The sequence below is a fragment of the Canis lupus genome, chromosome 36 (assembly GCF_011100685.1).
Source record: "Canis lupus familiaris isolate Mischka breed German Shepherd chromosome 36, alternate assembly UU_Cfam_GSD_1.0, whole genome shotgun sequence".
Lineage (NCBI taxonomy): Eukaryota > Metazoa > Chordata > Mammalia > Carnivora > Canidae > Canis > Canis lupus.
This window is the reverse complement of record NC_049257.1, coordinates 207,094-230,725: the sequence shown is the minus strand read 5'-3', so window position 1 is coordinate 230,725 and position 23,632 is coordinate 207,094.

Here is a 23,632-nt window from a genome sequence, read left to right as displayed (position 1 = left end):
TAGCAGAGCCACTACCAGTAGTCAAGAGACTGACAAAGCTGTGAGGATATGTGCTTGGGATGAGGTGTGTTAGGGTGGAGGGGGAGAGAATGATAGATTTCAATTAAAAAATAATTATTCAACTCAAAATACAACATAAGTAATGTTTAGAATCTATGTTAATCTAACAATTAGGTGACTATCCAATTCTACAGTCAAAATAATTGATTTGATTAACGTTTTAAGTATTTTCTTCTATCAAATCTCTTTTTTCATTCTTTCAAAGAAACCAGCATATTCTAAGGTGAAACAACTCTCATCTTTGATGTGACAAATCAATAAGAAAAGAAAGCTAAAAACAAGAATCCCAGAGACTCATACACTGGAAAATTCAGCATAATATATCATTTGCCAATATTACTACCCTGTTTTTCATATAACATCCCTTCCACCATGATGCTCAAAGCCCTTAACACCCATATTCAAGTATTTGTGTTAGGTTACAGCTCAGCAAACTCAGAGGTATATAGTAAAACCAAATTTTAAATCAGTGAAAGAAAGTAAAATGGAATTTTCATCTTAATTCCAAATACTACTAGTTAAACTACACATATCACATGCAGACAACATAAGGACAGTTAACAGCATGTATTCTAGAATCGGAATTTGAAGGTTTGAACCCAGACTTCTCCACCTTAATACCTGTGTGGCCTTCTACAACTTACTTAACCTTTGCCACAGTTTCCTCATCTTTGCCACAGTTTTCTCATCTGTAAATAGGAAATAATACCTACCACAGTTTTTTCAATGCTTAAATATTTTAAATATTTGTAAGTATTTGAGAAAGCTTAAAACAGTGCCTGGCATATACTAAGCATTATGTAAAGGTCTACTAAATAAATATACATGGTAGTGAAACACGAAAAGAACACAAGAAGTTCATTGTGGAATCAAGAAGACCATTTCCCCAGAAAGTGAACAACTAAAGGGAACACTATTCAGATTTGTCCAGGACTGAATAGTCTTGAGAAATAGAAATTTCAGTGCTAAAACCCGGAGTCCAGGACTTTCAGTACAAACCTAGATTGTTGTTCACCCAAAAGAACTCAAGAGAGTAAGAGACTCCATTTTTAAAAAAAAAAACTTCTATCATGCACTCACTAGTCAGTACATAACATGTATTGTACCATTTAGTCCTTCCAACAACCCAACAGTCCTTCTTGCTTTGGAAAGGAAAACTCAGATATTGACCAATGAAGTAACTTGCACAAGGACATACAGCCTTATGAGGCATGACCAGAGATGGACTTTAAATCTGCCTGAATCCAAAGCCTGTGGTTTTGAATGTTTTGTTCCACTTTGTAGAGTGGTTATAATAGCCTCCTTTAGAAAGGAGTGGTTTCATGCCCCAGCCAGCTCAGAACCATTTCAGAACAGACAAGAATAATAAGTTAGTCAAGATAGACCCTTAAAGTTCAAAAACTGTTGGTCTCACCATTTTATCCCTGACTTTTCAGACAGTATGGTGCCTTCTTAGGGATTTTGATAGTGCCACTTGTCAATGCCACAGCTGTACATATAAAAAGTTAGGAGTCAAGCTCTTGCCATCTTGTTGAACTTAATAAAAACATCAAAGAAAGTTCTATTGTTTACCACTCTCCTTACTCTTTATTAATAGTTCCCCTTGGAAAACACAGCCCTGTTTTTAGCATGAAATTCTGAAATTTATCCATCCTTCCCATATTTTTCCTCCCTCCTTGCGATTATTTTGCTAGTACAACTGGAATAAAATAAACACAGCCAGACCCATTTTAATTTACTTTCTTTGAAACTTCATCTCCTATTTGTTTTAAGTGTCCTCCATTTCATAACATATCAGCAATGTGATAAGCACATATCTGGGAGAGGGTCTCATCCAACAACAACATCCTCAGAACAGGCAGGTGTAGCTCTGACTCCATTTAGAGAGGTCATCGAAGCTACCCTAATCATTCCTAACTTCTAGACCACAGATGTAAGTGTTTCGGTGGTGTGAATGCCATAGTTTGAACAAAGAGTAAAACAAATAACCCACACACTCTATTTGGGGAACCTGTTCTTAATTGATTTGAAATATTCAAGTACATATTATACTGTATTCATCCTTCCATGCAAAAGAGATTAAAAAATGATCAAGAGTAGTTTTAGTTATGGAAACCTCTAATAATAACTCCGATGTTAATTAGAAACTCTCTCACTGTCAGAAATCTACTTCTTAAAGTACAGGTTTTATTTATTCTAGCCGAGTAGCTGAAAAATATTTCTACATCCTTTCTTGCTGGTACGTGTATGGGTTATGTTTTACAATAATTGCTCATTCCCTCTTTCCTAGAAATAGCTGCAGCCCATACTCTCAGTCATGTTTCCACTCCTTGCCTGTCCTCAATCATAGCTGGCCAAATTCAAAATATAGAACACAAGGCAGCATATTCATTGGCCAAGCAGATTCTCTCAGAATTTTCAAATAAACATTCAGAGGGTGCTGTGTTGAGTTCCATCTTTAAAAATAAGCCTTTTACCCCAAGTCCCTATCTCTATCTTTAAAATGAGGTTTATGAATCTAGCTCATGTGAAATCATGTTTGAAAGAATATAAAGGGGTGTCACCTCTAAACCAAGATAATTGTGTAAAGGTAATGGACTTTTTGTTGTTGTTTGGGTTTTTCATTTTGTTTAGTGGAGTAATTTTCTTCAGGTATTTATCATTTGCAGTTCTTGAAGAAATTATCTTGACTTATGTAGTGACAACACAATGTTTAACTGAGAATGAATGGCTAGATAGATAGATGCAAAATGGAATGAATTACTTTATATATATAACACACAAATATACACAATTATAATAGATTATACAATGATGCATATATATAACACATTATTGTGTGTATGTGTGTATATATATATATATATATATATATATATATATATATATATATATTAGAGGATTATCCTCCCACATTATAGAGGATGACTATCATGATGGTAATGCGAGAGCTAAGAATCATTAAGGTATTGGCAAAATCCTTGTTCTATATTCTTCTGCTCCCATTGCTGTGACATACATAATAAATGGTACCATTGGTATGGCACATGGAGGTAAACCTGTTCATTTTATCAGTCTCCAGGTTTGTCTACCTTGAAATGATCACTTTCTTAAATCAGTGCATTTATGATAATTTCAGAGAATTCTCAATCTCTTTGCACTAGCTTAGAGTATACAGTTTAAACACAATTTCCCTCAACTATTTTTGTGTAGTTCAATCTACTGCTGTCATTTATTTGTTACAAATTCCTCCACATCTTCTTGAGGAACAGTAGTATTTTAGCCACTCTACCCTTTTTCCATTTTGCTGCAGATAGACATGCTCTTTGTACCTGGTCCTCAAACATAGCAGTTCATTCACACCATAGGCCTTTGTCCTAGCTATTGCTTTGGTAACAATGTGCTCTCCCTTCTTTGTGTGACTGGCTCCTTGTCATTCAGAGCTTTTTAAAAATCTGATTGGTATTCCTTAACCTCTGAAATCTAAAGCAGCAATAGGATACCCTGTCATGTCAGCACAATTTACTACGAGCTGCTATTGTGTTTATTGTATTTATTGCTTTTATCCCTCCCCGCTGCATGCAAGCACCGTTTGAACAAGTTTGCCCACTCTGTTCTTAAGTGTTCCCTAGAACCTAGAACAGTGCTTGCATTTAGTTAGCATTCAAATACTTCCTGAATAAATAAATGTTAAATAATCCATTCTCCAACAACTGTCTCCTACCTGGGAATTACTTATCCCTAAATTCAACTTTTAATAACAAGGGAGCAAGTTTCCAGGGAAGTTCATCTGAAAATGACTGTCTCACTGCATGGAGCTTATTGACCATTTCTTAGTCATGTTAATAAAAATCCTGAATTAATCAACAAGTCACCTGGGGTTTGTAATTTATTTCACATTAACTTTTCATGTGAAGGTTATAACAGCATTTTATATATCACAAAGTCCTACATAAAAGATTAGTTTTTTATCTGTAGTCAGAGAAGGACACTGACTATGCATGTTTTCAAAGTACTCTTAGGTCTCCTCACCCAAATACATCCTAACAAGGATCATAATCTCCAAACTACTCATGACCTCGAGTTGTGCTATAAAAGCCTGTTAAAATTAAAACATATAATAAAGTCCTATTCAAATCTGAAGGCAAGTCCTAAGGTGAAAAAAAATCACAGGCAAAATGCAAGTCCCTTAAATTACCCATGAAATAAAGCATGCATATATGCTCTTTCTCGGTGAATCAAACATACTATTTTTTTCCTTCCCCAATATTATTGGAACAGAAAACTATTTCTTTGATCATCAAATGAAGTAGTCAGTCATACTATAGGAAATTTACATACATCTAAGTTTTAGAATCAAATGTAGCCCAATAAAACATTCACTCAATGAAAATAGAACTTGAGATTGACCAAGGAGAAATACATACATATATACATATACACATACATAAATGATACAGATATGTCTGCCATTTTGTTCATCTTGATTACCTATAGATAGAGTAGAATGAATGCTATAGATTGAATTATGTTCCCTCTCCAAAATTCATATGTTGAAGCTCTAACTCATTGTGACTGTTTTTCGAGATAGGGCTTTAGGAGGAAATTAAGGTTAAATGTGATCATAAGGGTGAAGCAGTAATCCAATAGGTTCAGTGGCTTTAAAAAAAGGGAAAGAGAGAAATCTCTCTCTTTCCACCACGTGAACAGACAGCAAGTTGGTCAGCAAACTAGGAAGAGAGGACTCACAAGAATCCTACCATGCTGGCACCCTGATCTCTGACTTCCAGCCTTCAGAACTGCAAGATATAAATGTCTGTTGGTTGAGCTTCCCAGTCTATTGGAGCTCACTGGTAGAATGGGGGAACAAATTATAACTCATTCTCTCCTTCCCTCTCATTTTCCTCAATCCTCAAAACCTGTGCTTGTGCTTGATTTAAGATATGATGCAACTCTTCCGTAACACACTGAATAATAATTGGTTAATGCTACCTTGAATGCAGAAATTGACCACATTTATTAACTAAGTATCAAGCAAAGCCTGGAAGGGAGAAATACAGAAGTGTATGTTGAGGAGTGGGTTAGGAATTGGGCATCTAAAGGACATCAGAAAGGTTGGGCACTAAGTTCTAGAAGTTTGGGAAGGAGATTAATAAAGTAGATAAAATAAGATTTGTTGGTAGCAAAGAAAACTTTCTCAATTTTGCCTAAAGCTTTTCTGTTCATAAATATAACTGTGAGAATTGCTTAGTGTGTTATTAGTCTTATAGCAGACGGATAAACAACCCCACTTACCAGTTCTTCATATGCACTTCATTATTCACCCTTTCACAGGAAGAAAGGAGAAAATTCACTTCCAGAAATGACAAGAGGAAAGATTACCTATCCTTATTCATGCCTATATAAAATTTTAAATATACTTACAACACAATGGTAAAGGAATTATCCAAAGCAAAATGGTTTTTGTGATCTTCAGATTGGGGAAAGGAGCCACTACATTTAACCTTTAACAAAATAGGGAATTTTAAGTTAGGGACATTGGATCCTGAAGATTTGTGATAACTTTTAAGTGACTTTAATGGATTCTTTTTTGAAATTCTGTCCTTTATGGTCTTTTTTAATTTTCAATTTCTTCCATCTTAACTGTCAAAATAGAAGGGTGTTCTGCCCATTACAGTAATTAGTAAAAATGAGGAGAGAGCTGGGAAAGGAATTCAGAAGCCACAGGACATCAGTATTAATGCTGTTTGTGTTTCAAATATGAACAATAGGCAGCAAGATGCATTCCAAATGACTGAAACTCCCAGACATTTGGTCCATAGCCTTCTTTGACATCTATTGTATAAGAAGCACCATGCTTGGCTGCTGTCTGAAGAAAATAAAAGAAACACAAGACAGTCCTTATCTTTCAGCTAAACAGGCTGCAGGTCTCAATAGACCAGGACTGAAGCCATCCCCAAAAGAGGCCGTTTTGTCAGAGTTGATGACAACTGTTAAGGATAAAATTTTATCTCTCTTATAGATAAATGTAAAGGTGTGTTCCCTAAATTTAAACAGAATAATTACCTCAAGAGACTTTAATTCTCATTTTTGTTAGGAAAATCTCAATTTTGCCTATTACTTGATGTAGCTCAAGAAAAAAAAATACAGCCCATTATCAATAGTTCCTTAGTGACTTCCAGGGAAGATAAGTAGGAGGATCCTAAACCTTACCTCATCTCATGGATACAACTAGATAACACCCACAACAGTATAAATAACACAGAAAATGTCCTAAAGACTGACAGAACAGACTCTCCACAAGTAGAGAAAGGGACACATCTAAAAGGGTAGGAAGGGTGGAGATGTTGTGAGGAGATAGATGGACCTTCAGGACTGTTCACAAGAAGAAGGGATGCCACAAGCCTGAGAAGGACCAGACTCCACACCAGGAACCCAGGCACAAGGGATCCACATGGGGAAGATGAATCCCTATAACATTTATGTTGAAAAGCCAGAGAGGCCTAACAATCAGTGAGGCTTAACACCTGGAACTTTAAACATCAGCAGGATCAGTTTGAGGAAAATTAGGAGGGTGAAGTCTCCACCCTTAAAAGAGAGAGAACAAACGGCTCCACTGAGATATGGCACAGAAGCATCAGTTTGAAAAACATCTGGGGTATACAGGAAGGAGATTTATATACTTATCTCAGAGCATGTGCTACAGGGATAGGAATCTTTGGGAGACTCTTCTAAGAACCAAAGACCTGATAGGTGTCATTTTCCTCCCCAGCCCACAAGCCTATTATATACATGGATAGTGTGAATACTCTCTACCTTATTTGCTAACAGGGCCCACCCTATCCCCATGTTCCTCTGCAGAAATACCCTCTCCATCCCATTTTAGGCAAGAATTTTCCTAAGTGGCTGTGAGTCCAGTTCTGCAGCAGACAAGCTCCAACCTTGCTGCCATCATGTGCCTTGCCCCCTGTTCTCAAGCAAAAACACTCCCTCAAATATGCCCTTGGCCAGAGCCCATCCATAGCAGTGCCACAAGCCTGGCAGTATGAAAGCAGCCCCAAAAGGAGCCATACCCTTCCAAAGTGACTTCTTGCTGGGGAGAGGGGAAGATAACCACATACACCATTACACTGTGACCCCAGCATGGGCTGAGGGCAGACATCAAGTCTGACTGCAGGCCCTGCCAGCCAATGAAAGCTTCTCAGAGAACAAAACAGAGAAAGCACCCTACAGTTTGGTGCTACTAAATTTCTGGCAAATACCTAGTATGACTCAACTTAAGTCCAAGATGGCCCCAAATTGGCTTGCTCAGAACAAAGGGACCAAACCCTACCCACAATAAGCAAAGAGAGTCATTGTAGATGACTAAATTAAATGCAAAAATGGCTCAGCCACAGTAGTAGGGTGCATACAAGTCACATAGGAAATACTGCTGAAGTACCAGGTTCTGGTGAACAGGGGACAATGCAGGTCATTACAGGACCTCTTTTTTCTTTTTAAGATTTATTTATTTGTGTGTGTGTGTGTGTGTGTGTGTGTGTGTGTTGTAAGAGAGAGACAGAGAGAGAGAGAACAAGTGGAAGGGGCTGAGGAAGAGACAATTTCAAGGAGACTTTGTGCTAAGCATAGAGCCAGACACAAGATGCCATCACATGACACTGAGATTACGACCTGTGCCAAAACCAAAAGTCAGATAGTTAACCAACTGTGCATTCCAGGTGTCCCTATAGGACCTCTTCTTAAGATCACTATTTAAACAACAAAATATATAGTTGACTTTCATAACACATAGAAGAAGACACAGAGAGACAAAATGAGATAGAAAAATATGTCTCATGAAAGAAAAGGACAAAATCACAGCAAGAGACTTAAATGAAACAGAGATAAGTAATATACCTGATACAGAATGTAAAGTAATAGTCAAAAATATTCATTGATGGACAAGAGTAAAGGATATCAATGAAATTCTCAATAAAGAGATAGAAAACATAAAGAAGAACCCATCAGAGATGAAGAATTCAAAAACTGAAATTACACTAGATGGATAAATAGTATACTGGAGGAAAAAGAATAGATCAGTGACCTGAAGGCCAGAGTAATGAAAACCAACCAAACTGAACAGGAGAGAGAAAAATAATAAAAGAAAATAGACTAAAGAAACTCAATGACCATCCAGTAAATGAACATTTGTATTATAGGGACCCCTATAATAGAAGAAAGGAAAGGGAGCAAAAAATGTATTGGAAGAAATAGTAGCTGAAAACTTCCTGAAACTGGGGAGGGAAAACAGAAATCCAGATCCAGGAGACACAGAAATCCCCCAGCAAAATCAACCCAAGAAGGTCCACATCAAGATAAATAGCAATTGGGATCCCTGGGTGGCTCAGCGGTTTAGTGCCTGCCTTTGGCCCAGTGCGTGATCCTGGAGTTCCGGGATCCAGTCCCATGTCCAGCTCCCTTCATGGAGTCTGCTTCTCCCTCTGCCTGTGTCTCTGCCTCTCTCTCTCTCTCTGTCTCTCATGAATAAATAAATAAAATCTTTAAAAAAAACTATAGGTTAAAAAAAAGATAAATAGCAATTAAAATGGAAAAAAAGTAGTAATAAAGAGAATTTTAAAAGCAGCAAGAGAGAAGCAAATACTTAGATACAAAGGAAACCCCATGAGGTTATTAGATTTTTCAGCAGAAACTTTGTAGGCCAGAAAGAAATAGCATGGTATATTCAAAATGCTGAAAGGATAAAATCTGCAACCAAGAATACTCTATCCAGCAAGGCTATCATTCAGAATAAATGAGATTAAGAGTTTCAAGACAAAAGAATTCATCACCATGAAATTGGTCTTATAAGAAATGTTAAAGGGGACCCCGAGTTGAAAGGAAAGATCACAAGTAGAAGTAAGGAAAGTAGGAAGAACAAAAGCAGTAAAATTAAGTATGTCTATAAAATAAGGGTTTGAACAAAATAAAAGGATATAAAGTATGACATCATATGCTTAAAATATGGGGGAAGGGGAGTAAAGAATGAGTTCCAATTTAAGCAACCATCAACTTAATTAGACTGCCATATGCTTAAGATGCTATATACAAACCAAATGGTAATGATAAATCAAAAACAGGCATGGGGCATTTGGCTGGCTTGTTGGTTAAGCATCCAACTCTTGATTTCAGCTCGTCATGATCTTAGGGTTGTGAGATCAATCCTTGTGGTGGGCTTTGTGCTGAGTGTGGAGCCTGCTTGAGATATTCTCTCCCTCTACCCCATTCATGCACACTCTTTCTCTCTAAAAAGCAAAAACAAAACAAAACAAAAAAACAGGTATAGATATGCAAAAAAAATATAAGAGAAAAAATCCAGGCATATCACAAAAGAGAGCCAGCAAAATGCGAAGGAAGGGGGCAAGAGAAGAAATGAATAGAGAAGAACTACAAAAAATAACCATAAAACAAGTAACCAAATGACAATAAGTACATACCTATCAATAATTATTTTGAATGTAAACAGACTAAATGCTCCCATCAAGACATATAATGATGGAATAGGTTAAAAAAAAAAAAAAAGCAAGACCCACCTTTACACTGTCTACAAGAGACCCAAAGACACAGATAGATTGAAAGTAGAAGGATAGAAAACCATTTAGCATGCAGATGGATGTCAAAAGAAAGCCCTTAAAGAAGATGTGGTTTATGTATACAATGGAATATTACTCAGCCATTAGAAACGACAAATACCCACCATTTGCTTCAATGTGGATGGAACTGGAGGGTATTATGCTGAGTGAAGTAAGTCAATCAGAGAGGGACAAACATTGTATGTTCTCATTCATTTGGGGAATATAAACAATAGTGAAAGGGAATATAAGGGAAGGGAGAAGAAATGTGTGGAAAATATCAGAAAAGGAGACAGAACATAAAGACTCCTAACTCTGGGAAACGAACTAGGGGTGGTGGAAGGGGAGGAGGGCGGGGGGTGGGGGTGAATGGGTGACAAGCACTGACGGGGGCACTTGACGGGATGAGCACTGGGTGTTATTCTGTATGTTGGTAAATTGAACACCAATAAAAAATAAATTTATTATTAAAAAAAGAAAGCCCTAAGTATATATATATATACTGCTGTACTTATATCAGACAAAATGGACTTTAAAGACTGTAATCAGAGAAAAAGTGTCCTTTGTGATCATAAAAGGAACAATCCAACAAGAAGATATAACAACTATAAATATATAGGCACCCAACATTGGGGCATCCAAATACATAAAGCAGCTAATAACAAACATAAAGGAACTAATCAATAGCAATACAATAATAGTAGGTGACTTTAACACACTTACATCAAAGGATAAATGATCCAAACTAAAATCAATGAGTTAGTTGACACACTGAATCAGATGGATCCAACAGATATATTGAAAACATTCCATCCTAAAGCAGCAGAATATATATTCTTTTCAAGTGTACATGGAACATCTCCAGAACAAATCATATATTAAGGCACAAAGCAAGTCTCAACAAATTCAAAAATATTGAAGTCATACCATGCATCTTTTCTGACCACAACACTATGAAACTAGTAATCAATCACAAGAAAAAATCTGGAAAGACCACAAATACATGAAGGTTAAGTGACATTCTATTAAACTATGCTGGGTCAACCAAAAAAATCAAAAAAGAAATAAAAAATTACTGGAAACAAATGGAAATTAAAACACAAACAGTCCAAAATCTTTGGGATGCAGCAAAAATAGTTCTTAGAGGAAAATTTATAGCAGTCAGGGCTATGTCAAGAAGCAAGAAAAATCTCTATCTAAACGTACACCTAAGGAGCTAGAAAAAGAACAAACAAAATCCAAAACCAGTAGAAGAAAAGAAAAATAAAGATGAGAGCAGAAATAAACAAGATAGGAACAACAACAAAAATAAAACAGGTTAATAAAACCAAGAGCTGATTCTTTGAGAAAAATCAACAAAATTGATAAATCTTTAGCCGGAGTCATTAGAGAGAAGTCATATAAACAAAATCAGAAATGAAAAAGTAGAAATCACAACCAACACCACAGAAATACAAACAATTTTAAGAGAATATTATTAATTGCATGCCAACAAATTGGACAACCTAGGAAAAAAATGGATAAATTCCTAAAAACAATAGCATTACAAAACTGAAACAGGAAAATAAAAAATTTGAACAGGCCAATTACAAGCAATGAAATTGAATCTATAATCAAAACACTCCCAACAAACAGAAGTTTACATAACTAGGTATTTCCCCAAAGAATACAAAAATACTAACTTAAAAGGATATACACATTATGTTTATTGCAGCATTATTCACAATAGACAAATTATGGAAGTAAGCCAAATGCCCATCAATAGATGAATGGATGAAGATGTGATATATATACACAATGGAATATTGTGAGCCAGAAAAAAGAATGAAATCTTGACATTAGCAACAACATGGTTGGATCTAGAAGGTATAATGATAAATAAGTTAGAGAAAGACAAATACCATATGATTTCACTCATATGTAAACTTTTAAAAACAAAAAAAAAGCAGGGGGGAAGAGATAAACCAAAAAACCGACTCTTAACTATAGAGAACAAACTGATGGTTACCAGAGGGGAGGCAATGGGTGAACTAGGTGAAGGGGATTAGTAGACTCGTCACAATGAATACATGGCAATGTATAGAATTGTTGAATCACTGTACATCTATCTGAACCTAATATAACACTATATGTTAACTATACCAGAATTAAAAATAAATGAAGAAGAATCCATCTGTCTTCAGTAGAGGTACATCAAAAAAAAAAAAAAAAAAGGAGAAAAAGTTTCTTAGTGCCTATAACTGATAATTTCCACAGATCCAATTAGCATGAGGTACTCTTTGTGTGACTCAGAGGCTTCAAACTGAGCTTTGAGGGTAGTACCAGTGGAACTCTCCCAGTAACACAAATTAGACTTATTCCAATTCTTTGGCTATTCTAAAGGAAAGACTTCCTTGATAGGCTCTCCTTTTAAAGTCTGAGAAAAATTAACCCAGTTTAACAATTCCCTTTAAAAATAACAATTCCCTTTAAAAAATTGTGGGATGCCTGGGTGGCTCAGTGGTTAAGCGTCTGCCTTTGGCTCAGTGAATCATCTGGGGTCTTGGGATCAACTCCCGCATCGGACTCCCTGTATGGAGCCTGCTTCTCCCTCTGCCTGTGTCTCTGCCTCTCTTTCTGTGTCTCTCATGAATAAATAAATAAAATCTTTAACAAAATAATAAATAAAGTTTTTGAGGGCACAGGCTGCTGAACTTCCAACGGGGTTTCAGCTCAGATCGAGATCTCAGAGTCTTGAGATCAAGCCCAGGGTTGGGCTCTGCACTCAGTGTGGAGTCTACTGGAGATCCTTTCTCCCTCTCCCTCTGCCCCACAATCAGAGCTCTCTCACTCTCCCACTTTAAAATAAATAAATATTTTAAAAGATAATAATTTGTCAAAAATTTCAGTACCAACTAAAAATGTGCTTGACTTGTTACAGAAATATTTTCAGGCTAACATGAAAATCAATATGCCAACCAGAGCTGAGCTGTGAAGTAGACATGTGATAAATATGACTCATGTGGTAAAATCATAAGCAACTTCATTTTTATTTCCCACAGTCTCTTCCAATTTTCAGATTTATTCTTTTGAGTATTTTGAGTATTTTGAGTATTTTGAGTATTTTGAGTATTTCCAATGTTTCCAGAGGAAAAGTTGAACAGTCCCCATTACTTTTTTGGGTATCCTTAAGTAATAAAAAGTCCTAGAGTCACTTCAAATTGCCAAACAACAACAACAACGCACTTAATTCCATAACAAGTCAAAAGTCCAACTTAAAATAAAGCCAAACTTTCACCCTTCCCATGAGTAAAGGCTACAGGAGGGAGAAGAGTGAATGGTTTCTCTCTTTTTCCATTTTGTGCTTCTACTTCTCCACCCACAGCATAAATTGGAAAAGCTGGAAGACATGAAATTCAAAAAGACCTCATTTGACTGATATTCTTGTGAACTGGTGTTAGTCTTCTCCAGGTTTGTTGATTGTTTGAAGGTGAGTCTTTTTGTGGGTTCTTCTGAGATCACCCACATACAAACTCACCCATATACACGAAGCTGGAGCTCTCTCAGCTGCCCTTGACATGAAAATGAATTATCCATATCATCAGCGAATGCTCTTTCCTCACTCATCTCTAGGCATATGGCAATCCCTCCAGTTTCCACTGTCAGCTCCTCTTCTAGAGTCTTCTTGCATGAAAAGATAACCCAAGACCAGGTCTCTCTCTATGCATGGAAACATCAGTCTCACAGAAAACAATAAAAAAATCATCAGTTTACTCATTCTCCAAATGTTCATGAGCTCCCACTATTTACGAATCACTCTTATGATCATCATATGCTAAAATGTAAATAATCAAACTTAAAGTGTACATTTTCTAATAGGCATTTTTAAAAGACAAGGTTTTTTAAACCACATGAGTAAATCACATTACCTAAATACACAGACGGAATTATTCAAAAGAGTGAATCCCAAAAGCTTACCCAGAAGGTACATATTGGGAATTCTAGGCGGGGGGCATTCCAGAGGCAACAATGTGTTCTGAAGGGTGAGGACAGGAGGCTTTGAACTTTCAATGGGCAACAAGACCACTGCTTTTACTTTTACTTAAATTGTGCAGTTATTTAGCATCACTTGAGGGTTAACCAATGGATTATGGGAAATGGAGGAGTTAAATCACTTCAAGCTATGCTTTAATTCTGCTTTCACATAGTATTTAAAGTCTGTGTTAGTATTAATTTTTAACAATGGAATGATAAAATATCTGAAGGAAAATAATCATATGGTTTCACTCATACATGGAATATAAGAAATAGCAAAAGGGATTATAAGGGAAAGGAAGGGAACTGAGTGGGGAAAATCTATAGGGGGAGACAAACTATGAGAGACTTCTAACTCTGAGAAACAAACAAAGGGTCGTGGAAGGGGAGGTGGCTGGGGGATGGGGTAACTGGGTGACAGGCACTGAGGAGGGCATGTGATGTGATGAGCACTGGGTATTATACTATATGTTGGCAAATATCTGTGCTGGAAGAGATAGTAGAAGTTATCTGGTCATTGTGCACATACTTTTCCTGTGTATATGTATGCTAGCTTCTATGCATGTGACCATGTGGATTTTTGTTATATAAGAATGTGTTTTAAGCATGTATGCAAAAAAACACCAGTACTAGCTGCAATTCCTTTTGGCAGTTATTTGGACAACACAAACCTTTATCTTGCATTCTCAGCAAGATGAAAGCTAAATTATCAAATGATAAATCTTATATACAAGGGAAAGCTAAATTATCAAATGATAAATCTTATATACAAGGGAAATACTTTCTGGTCTAGCTTGAGGAGTTTGGTTCAGAAGAAAAAAACACAAGGGGCTAATCAAGGTTCTTCCACTCATAATTTTCTGGGGATCCTTGTGCAGGATGTTTGATATATTAAAACCTAACGGAGGTTCACTGGAGGAAGTATCCACCAACGCAAAGGCTCTGAGGTGGGGGTATACCTGGTCTGTTTGAGAAACAGCCAGGAAGCCTGTGTGTCTGGAGGTACTCAGGGGGTAAAAGAAAAGGAGGTGAGAGGAGAAGGAAAGTGAGAACAGATTGCAGAGGACAGTGACTAGACCTACTTCGATCCTAATCGCACATTGATTTCTTCTACACATCCAGGTCCTAATAGGAGCAGACCTAGAGCTTCTACTTTGGAGAGGCTTTAGAGACAGCTTTATGATGTAGGAGAATGGTCAGGGGTCGGTCATATCTTGAAGCTGAGTTTGTATAACAAGCCCTCTGTTTTGATTTAGATTACAAGCCCTTTCGAAGTAGTGGATGGATGGAGAGGAGAGAGCGGGCTAAAGTCCCAGGCTGTGCCTTGGTATCATCACTGTTTTCACACAAATTTCTTTATCTTTAAACAACAAGATAGAATATCTGAAATAGATGAGATATCTAAATGCATCTGTCTCACATCTGAGATCCCATATTAGACCACTGAGCCTTGAAGAGCCTTAGTTTCTCACCCAAGGATCCATTGCTACATCAGATAGGAGGACCTTTTAATATTAGAGCTCTTCAGACATAAGATACAACAGAAATCCATTCAAATTTCAATTAGTGATCCCTTAAGTGGTAGTGTTCCTTTAACATTTTTACTCCCTTTTATTAAAAATGATGTGTATTATCATAACTAATGAAACAGTGCAAGGTTATGTGCAGAGCAAGTTAGTGATTCCCTCATCTCCTCATTCCTACTCTTCTGAAATAAGTTCATCTTTCTTATATAAATATTTATATATACACACACATATGTGATTATGTTGTTTTAGTAAAGTGGTGATACCATATATATATGTGTGCCTACATACATATATTAAAATATATAAGTATATGAAATACAATATAAAATATATGTATATATTTGTGTGTACATATATACATAAAATCACACTAAAATTCATTTTGACACTTAATGCTTCAAAAAATATCTCTCCCATGAAATATAGAGCTATTTTTAAATAGCTGTATAATACTTCATAGAAGGAAAATATGACAAATTATTACACCATTTTAGCTCTCAACAAACATTGGGCGTGAGAGATGTTACCTCTAGAGATATTGGGGAAAAAACTCTGTACATTTATCCTTACGTTCTGATACTTTGATTATTGCAGGACACATTTCTCTGAAGGCCTGAATAAAGTAAATGACTATTTTAAAAGTCTCTTTCAATCTCTTTTTGATAAATCCACTGACTCTAGCATTCTTAAACTCAGCCTTTGCTTTCTTCCTTTTATTAATTTATTTACTCTGGAAATACATATTCAGTGTTAACACACCTAATCCTGAGACACTTTTCTGTATCCTATATTTTTTGTTGGTATTCAAACATCAAAACGGTTCTTAATAAATGGTTGTTCACCACACATACCTCCATCCAATTCACCTCCCATTGCTGACTGTAGTAGCTATATACCAGATGAACATTTTAGGCCTCAATCTGTGAAAAGAAATAAACTATTTCTAGAAATCATCTTGTTTGCCTTGGTTTGGGACTTTCGTTTTGCAAGAGAAAAACAACCTTTGGAAGGAGCACTAGAAAATTATGAGTAGAAAGACCTTGATTAGCCTCTTGTCATCTTTCTTCCACAAATCAACCACTAAGCAAGACCAGATTGCATTTCCTTCATATATAAATAGAAATGCCATTTGATAATTTAGCTTGCACTGGTGAGCTGAAGGTCCAAGATATATGGTCATGCAAGTTGACCAATATCCAGAGGGAGTCAGAAGTAGTATTGGTAGCTTTCTCACATACATGTTTAAAGCATACTCTTATCTAAGAAATCCCTGTCAATACTCTCTTCGTAAACTCTCACATACACAGAAGAGCTAATGATATAGATAGCTGCCTTTCACATAAAAATAGAGTGCCATTTTCTCTTTATAACAAGAACATATTCTTTGAAATGGTTTGAAGGCATAGTTCCAATCTGAATAGGCATCAGTACCTAATAAGAGATAATATGACAGAAGAGGCACAACATTGGTGAAGATCATGAGCTTTGGAGTCAGAGAGATATGGATCCAAAGCCTGGCTGGATGTCACATCTGTATGTTGACTTTGGGGAAGTCATTAAGGGCTATAACACCTGCTCCCTTCACCCATAAATGATAATATGCATGCTTAACTCTTATGGTAGTAGTGGTCATTAAATGAGTATTAGATAGAGTATAGCACTTGCCACAGTAAATAATCAGCAGATATCTGTTACAATGGTCAAAGAAACTAACTTCCCTCTTCGTCCTTTTATCAGATAGAAACAGGTTACATTAAAAAGTATACAAAACTACCAAAGGCAGGCAGCCCAGGTGGCTCAGGGGTTTAGCACCATTTTCAGCCCAGGGCCTGATCCTGGAGACCTGGGATCGAGTCCACGTCAGACTCCCAGCATGGACCCTGCTTCTCCCTCTGCCTCTGTCTCTGCCTCTCTCTGTGTGTGTGTCTCTCATGAATAAATAAATAAAATCTTAAAAAAAAAAAAAAAACTACCAAAGGCTTAGGAAAAAGAGCCATGAAATAAAATAAAGAATATATATCAAGAAGGTGTCAAAGCTCCAAAAACAGCAAGCTCAGAATGGAATAAAGACCCAAAGATAGTCCATAAAACATACTTCAGAGCTGTATTGTGAATCCAGGAATTAAAAGTAATAAGAAAATTAAAAGGACAAGTAAAAAGACAAATCAGAAAGACTGGTAAGACTGCAGTTTAGATACCAAGATTATAGTCTCCAAATTCCTCTGGAACTAGATATGTCAGTATCATTCTTATTACTTGTTCCAGATGTTTGTGTGTGGTGGGGCCAAGGGATACATAGGGGAAGACAGTAAGAAATAATGAATTAAGGGAAGAAAACTGGAGTCATATTCTTCAATAACTTCAAGTTTATTCGAGAATTTCACTCATCAGGAATATATGGATCCAAAAGGCTACACAATAAAGCAGTTAAATCAAATAAATCTAATATTCAAATGTCTAGAATTCCTCAGCTCCATATGCTGAAGGGGAAAATCAATTACTAGGGTTCAGGGCCTATATTGTAAAGTCTAATGGTTATTTTAGAATGGTGGATAAAATCATAAAATTATTGATTTATAATGTACTAGGCTATCACTAAAGACAAAAGGAAAAATAGACCCAGTTTTCTGTTATCCATGCCAACAAAATGAAACACTGACACACTTTATTTTCTTCGGGGATTAGATTTCATATCCTTTTAATTTCTGGTTCATTTCCTGGCTGCTGAGATGTTCTGTGTTCTCTCGGCCACCTTAGCACTCCTCGCATCGATTCTGAAAGCTTTGAGTCACTTAGCCAGTTGGCAAAAAATTATAGGACATATCTAATCACTGGTTTAGGGCAGTAGGGCAGGCACAACTTTAACTCAGCTGCAACAGAACTCTAATAAAATATTCAGGGAGACACACCACTCTGAATGGAAATGAGATCAGCCACAAGAATTCTAAATGGAAAAAAGTGAATTTCCATTCCTCCTCCTTTAGTATTTCTAAATAAGTGATTTTCAGGCTTCAAGAGGTTCAAATGCTAAATTCCAAGAAACAAGGCTCTAGAGTACCTGATAAATAAGTCCTTGCTTCATTACAGCACAGTTTCTATATTTGCAAAGTGAATACATTCTTTAACAGAAGAGTATCAGAAATCTAAAGACAGTATAGCACAGTAGATAGATTCTTGGGTTTAGGAGTCAGAAAATATGAGCTGGAACCAGACTGTGTCACATTCTATCCATGTGACCTTAGGTAGATTATCTCCTCTTTAAGCCAGTTTTCAGAATTGTTCTAGAGAGTTGAGGAACTAATGTAAGTGAGAATATTAAAAGTAGAGCATTATTCATTCATAATTATTAATATAAGGAAATTATTTTACTTTAATATTTGTTAATATGTTTTCTTTAAAATCATAACACATAAATATATATAATCACTATAGTTTGCCTAGCCAAGTATTGGATCATAGAACAAGTATAATATTAATCCTTCCCCATAAAAAGAAACTCCTAACATTTAGTTGAGCTCTAAGTTACTGCTCATATTTTACTTGGCTATTTGTCCCCAAAGACGATAAAATTATTAAAGGTTCATCGGTGAAATAAAGAAAAAACAACTGGTTTTATTTAAGCCATGAAATATAAAACATTTCTAGGTTTTGGGATGTGTTGGATTAAAGAAACTGAAATAAGCAAAGGCACAAAACCTGAGTGTCATTAATTCAAACACCTAATTACCAGACTTTCTTATTTTTCACTTTACCATTCTATTTTCTCATTGTACTGGTTTTCCTCAAAAGACCATGCACTACAAGCCCTTTGTCAGGGACCCCTGCGTGGCTCAGTGGTTTGGTGCCTGCCTTTGGCCCGGGCGCAATCCTTGAGTCCTGGGATCAAGTCCCAGGTCCAGCTCCCTGCATGGAGCCTGCTTCTCCCTCTGTCTGTGTCTCTGCCTCTCTCTCTCTTATTTATCATGAATAAATAAACCTTAAAAAAAAAAAAACTCATTGTCAACAAGAGTAGATTATGTGAATTAACCATGTAAAGGTACTTAAACAATTAAAGCCACACAGGTATTCAAAGTTAAAGGAGAAAAGCAAAGAAGCACTAATTCTAATTACAGAGAAATCAGACACAGGTTTAGTTTCTCTTAGTACCATTTAATAAGTGGCTTCTTAATGCCTACTATGTATATTAATATATTTTATATAATTATTTTAATGTTTATATATCTGCATATGTTAAATATATAAATATAAAAGCTCCTTGAAATTGATTTGGCTTTTTCCTGACAAATTACCCTTCTTTAAAATTCTTAAATCATTGTATCAATGCAACCAAGTCAGAAACTAACATCATACAGTCCAGTTTGCTTGGGCATATTAGGATCTACAGCTGCCTTCCATTAATGCTATCAGCCTAGACTTTCATTTGCAGAATGAGACCCATTGATTGTGTCAGAGAACATTAGTTTTGTCCTTTAATAACCCATGAGTTCTTTTCAAAAGCAGTTCAGTAATGGCTACTACATTAAAACTTCAAACATGCTCAACCACAAGATGAGTTTCTAAAGTACCACCCTCATCAGTGTTGCAGGGTCATATGAAAGGAAAAATATTGGCCCAGGAACAAGACATCTGGCCGCTAGTACAGACGCTGTTACAGATTGTTTACATGACCTTGGGCAGAGGGTTGCCATAAAAAATACAAGACACCAAGTCAATTTTAATTGAACAAATTACATTTTGAGTATGTCCTAAATATCACATGGAGCATACTTAGGTTAAAACATGATTCACTGGGCAAGACCCATCTCTATGCTACTTACAAAAGACCCATTTCAGTCCAAAAGACACCTGCAAACTGAAAGTGAAAGGATGGAGAAATATTTATCATTCAAAAGGATGTCAAAATAAAGCCAGGGTAGCAATACTTACATATAAATAGCCTGTAAAACAAAGGCTCTAACAAGAGACAAAGAAGGACGCTTTATAATAATCAAAGAGACAATCCAACAAGAAGATATAACAACTATAAATATGTAGGCACCCAACACTGGAGCATCCAAATACATAAAGCAGCTAATAACAAACATAAAAGAACTAATCAGTAGAAATATAATAATAGTAGGGGACTTTAACATCACACTTATACCAATGGACAAATAATCCAAACTAAAATCAACGAGTTAGTAGTAGCTTTGAGTGACATACTGGACCAGGTGGATCCAATAGATATATTGAAAACATTCCATCATAAAGGAGCAGAATATACATTCTTTTCATATTAGGGCATCTTTTCTGGCCACAACACTACGAAACCAGTAATCAACCATAAGAAAAAATCTGGAAAGACCATAGATACATGGAGGTTAAGTGACATGCTATTAAACTATGATAGGTCAACCAAGAAATCAAAAATCACATGGAAACAAATGAAAATGAAAACACAACAGTCCAAAATCTTTGGGATGCAGCAAAAACAGTTTTAAGGGGAAAGTTTATAGCAATACAGGCCTACCTCAAGAAGCAAGAAAAATCTCAAACAATCTAACATCACACCTAAAGAAGCAAGAAAAGGAACAAACAAAACCCCAAACTAGCAAAAGAAAGGAAGTAACAAAGATTAGAGTAAAAGTAAGCAAAATAGAAACTAAAAAAAGTAACAAAACAATAAAACCAGGAGCTTTTTTTTTAAAAAATATCGACAAAATTGATAAAACTCTAGACAGACTCATCAAAAAGAGAGAGAGGACTTTAATAAACAAAATCACAAAGGGAAGACAAAAAACAAGTGACACTACAGAAATTTAAATTGTAAAAGAATACTATGAAAAATTAAATGCCAACAAAATGGACAATCCTGAAAAAAATGGATACATTCCTAGAAACATATAACCTCCCCAAACTGAAGAAGCAGAGAATTGGAACAAACCAATTATCAGCAATAAAATTGAATCAGAAATCAAAAAGCTCCCAAAGAAAGTCTAGAGCCTGATGGTTTCACAGGTGAATGCTACCATTTAAAGAAGAGTTGATACATATTCTTCTCAAACAATTCCAAAAACTAGAAGAGGAAGGAGAATTCCAAAATCATTCTATGAGGCCAGCATTACCCTGATTAAAACAAACAAAGAACAACAATAACAAGTAAAGACGCCACAAAAGAGAGGGGTAGGGAATTGCAGGGTAGCATCTCTGATGAACATATGTGTAAAAATCCTCAACAAAATATTAGCAAGCTGAATCCAATAATATATTTAAAAAATTATTCACCATGATCAAGTGAGATATGTTCACAGTATGAAAGAGTGGTTCAGTATTTGCAAAATCAGTATGATACGTCACATAAATAAAAGAAAGGATAAAAACCATATGATCATTTGAATAAATGGAGACATTTCTCCAAAGAATACATACACACTTGTTCATTAATGCATGAAAAGATGCTCAGCATCACTCATCATCAAGGAAATGCAAATCAAAACCACAAGAGATATCACTTCATACCTGTCGGAATGGGTAAACAAAAACACTTGGTGAGGATGTGGAGAAAGGGGAACTCTCTTGCACTGTTGGTGGGAATGCAAACTGGAGCAGCTGCTGTAGAAAGCAGTGTAGAGGTTCCTCAAAAAGTTAAAAGTAGAACTACTCTACAATCTATTAATTACACTACTAGGTATTTACTCCCAAAATACAAAAACCCTAATTCAAAGGGATACAGGCACCCCCGTGTTTACTGCAGTATTTAAAATAGCCACATTATAGAAGCAGCCCAAGTGTCCATGAATAGATAAATGGGTAAAGAAGATGTGGTGTATATGTATACACACACACACACACACACACACACACACACACGGGGATATTATTCAGCCATAAAAAGAATGAAATGTTGTCATTTGTAACAACATAGATGAACCTAGAGAATATAATACTCAACAAAATAAGACAGAGAAAGACAAATAACATATGATTTCACCCATATGTAGAACTTAAGGAATAAAGGAGCAAAGGAAAAACAAAGAGGGAAACCAGGAAATAGACTCTTAACTATAGAGAAATGATGGTTTGCAAAGGGGTGGGTAGGGAAATGGGTGAAATAGGTGAAGGGGATTAAGAGTACATGTATCCAAAAAAAGTGTACACATATCATAATGAGTACTGAATAATGTATATCATTGTTGAATTGCTATATTGTACACCTGAAACTAATATAACACTGTATTTTAAGTATATCAGAATTAAAATTAAAAAACTAAAATACTTAACCATATGATCTCTGAAAAACAAAATGATTCACTGATTATCTGAAATTCAAATTTAACCAATCCTGAAATTTTATTTGTTAAGTCTGGCAACTTTACTTGGTCAAGCTAATATTGCCTCCATCATCTGAGAGGTGCAGGGATTGGACAAAATGACCCCCAAGTGAGACACCATAAAAAACACTGAGTTCAAAAGTAGGCAAGGGGCAAAATTCACCATATTTGTTTTCCCTAATTATTAGGCAGAGATCCATAAAATCATTCATATTTAAAACCAAGGAAGCTAATGGTAGAGATGGACATGGAATCTCCATAAATTTCCAAATGTGGAGGGAAAAAAAGCTCAGATATTTTAAAACTTTTGTATTTACTATCTATTGCTGCATAGCAGCATAAGAAATTATCTCCAAACTTGGGGTACCAGGGTGGCTCAGTTGGTTAAGTGTCTGTTTGGCCCAGGTCATGATCCAAGGGTCCTGAGATCCAGCCTCATACAGGGCTTCCTGCTCACTGGGGAGCCTGCTTCTTCCTCTGCCCCTCCTCCTCCCTGTGAGTGCTATCTTAAATAAAAATTGTTTTTTAAAAAAGGAAATTATACCAAGATTTAGTGGGATAAAACATTTATCTCAGTTTCTTTGGGTCAGATATCCATGAAATCTTAACTGGTTCCTCTGGCTTGGGATCTCACAGGACTACAATGAAGGTTTTAGCTAGGCTATAGCCATCTCAAAGGTCAAACATAAAAGGACACTCTTCCAAATTAATTCATGTGGCTGCTGACAGGATTCAATATTTTGCAAGCTGTTGGACTGATGGCCTCAGTTCCTTGCTAGCTGTTGGCTGCCCTCATTTCTTTGCGGCAGGTCTCCCCTTAAGGGAACATCATAAGCATTTATACTTGAGATCTATAGAAAGAAGGAAGCCATATATATTTATGGCCTATACTTACAACATAGCAACTTATTCCATCAAAACACCAAGCAAGAAGAGCCAGAGAGTGTAAAGGTCTTTTTACATTTTTTAAGATTTTATTCATGACAGACACAGACACAGAGACAGAGGCAGAGACATAGAGGGAGAAGCGGGCTCCCTACAGGGAGCCTGAAGCAGGACTTGATCCCAGGACCCCAGGATCAGGACCTAAGCCAAAGGCAGATGTTCAATC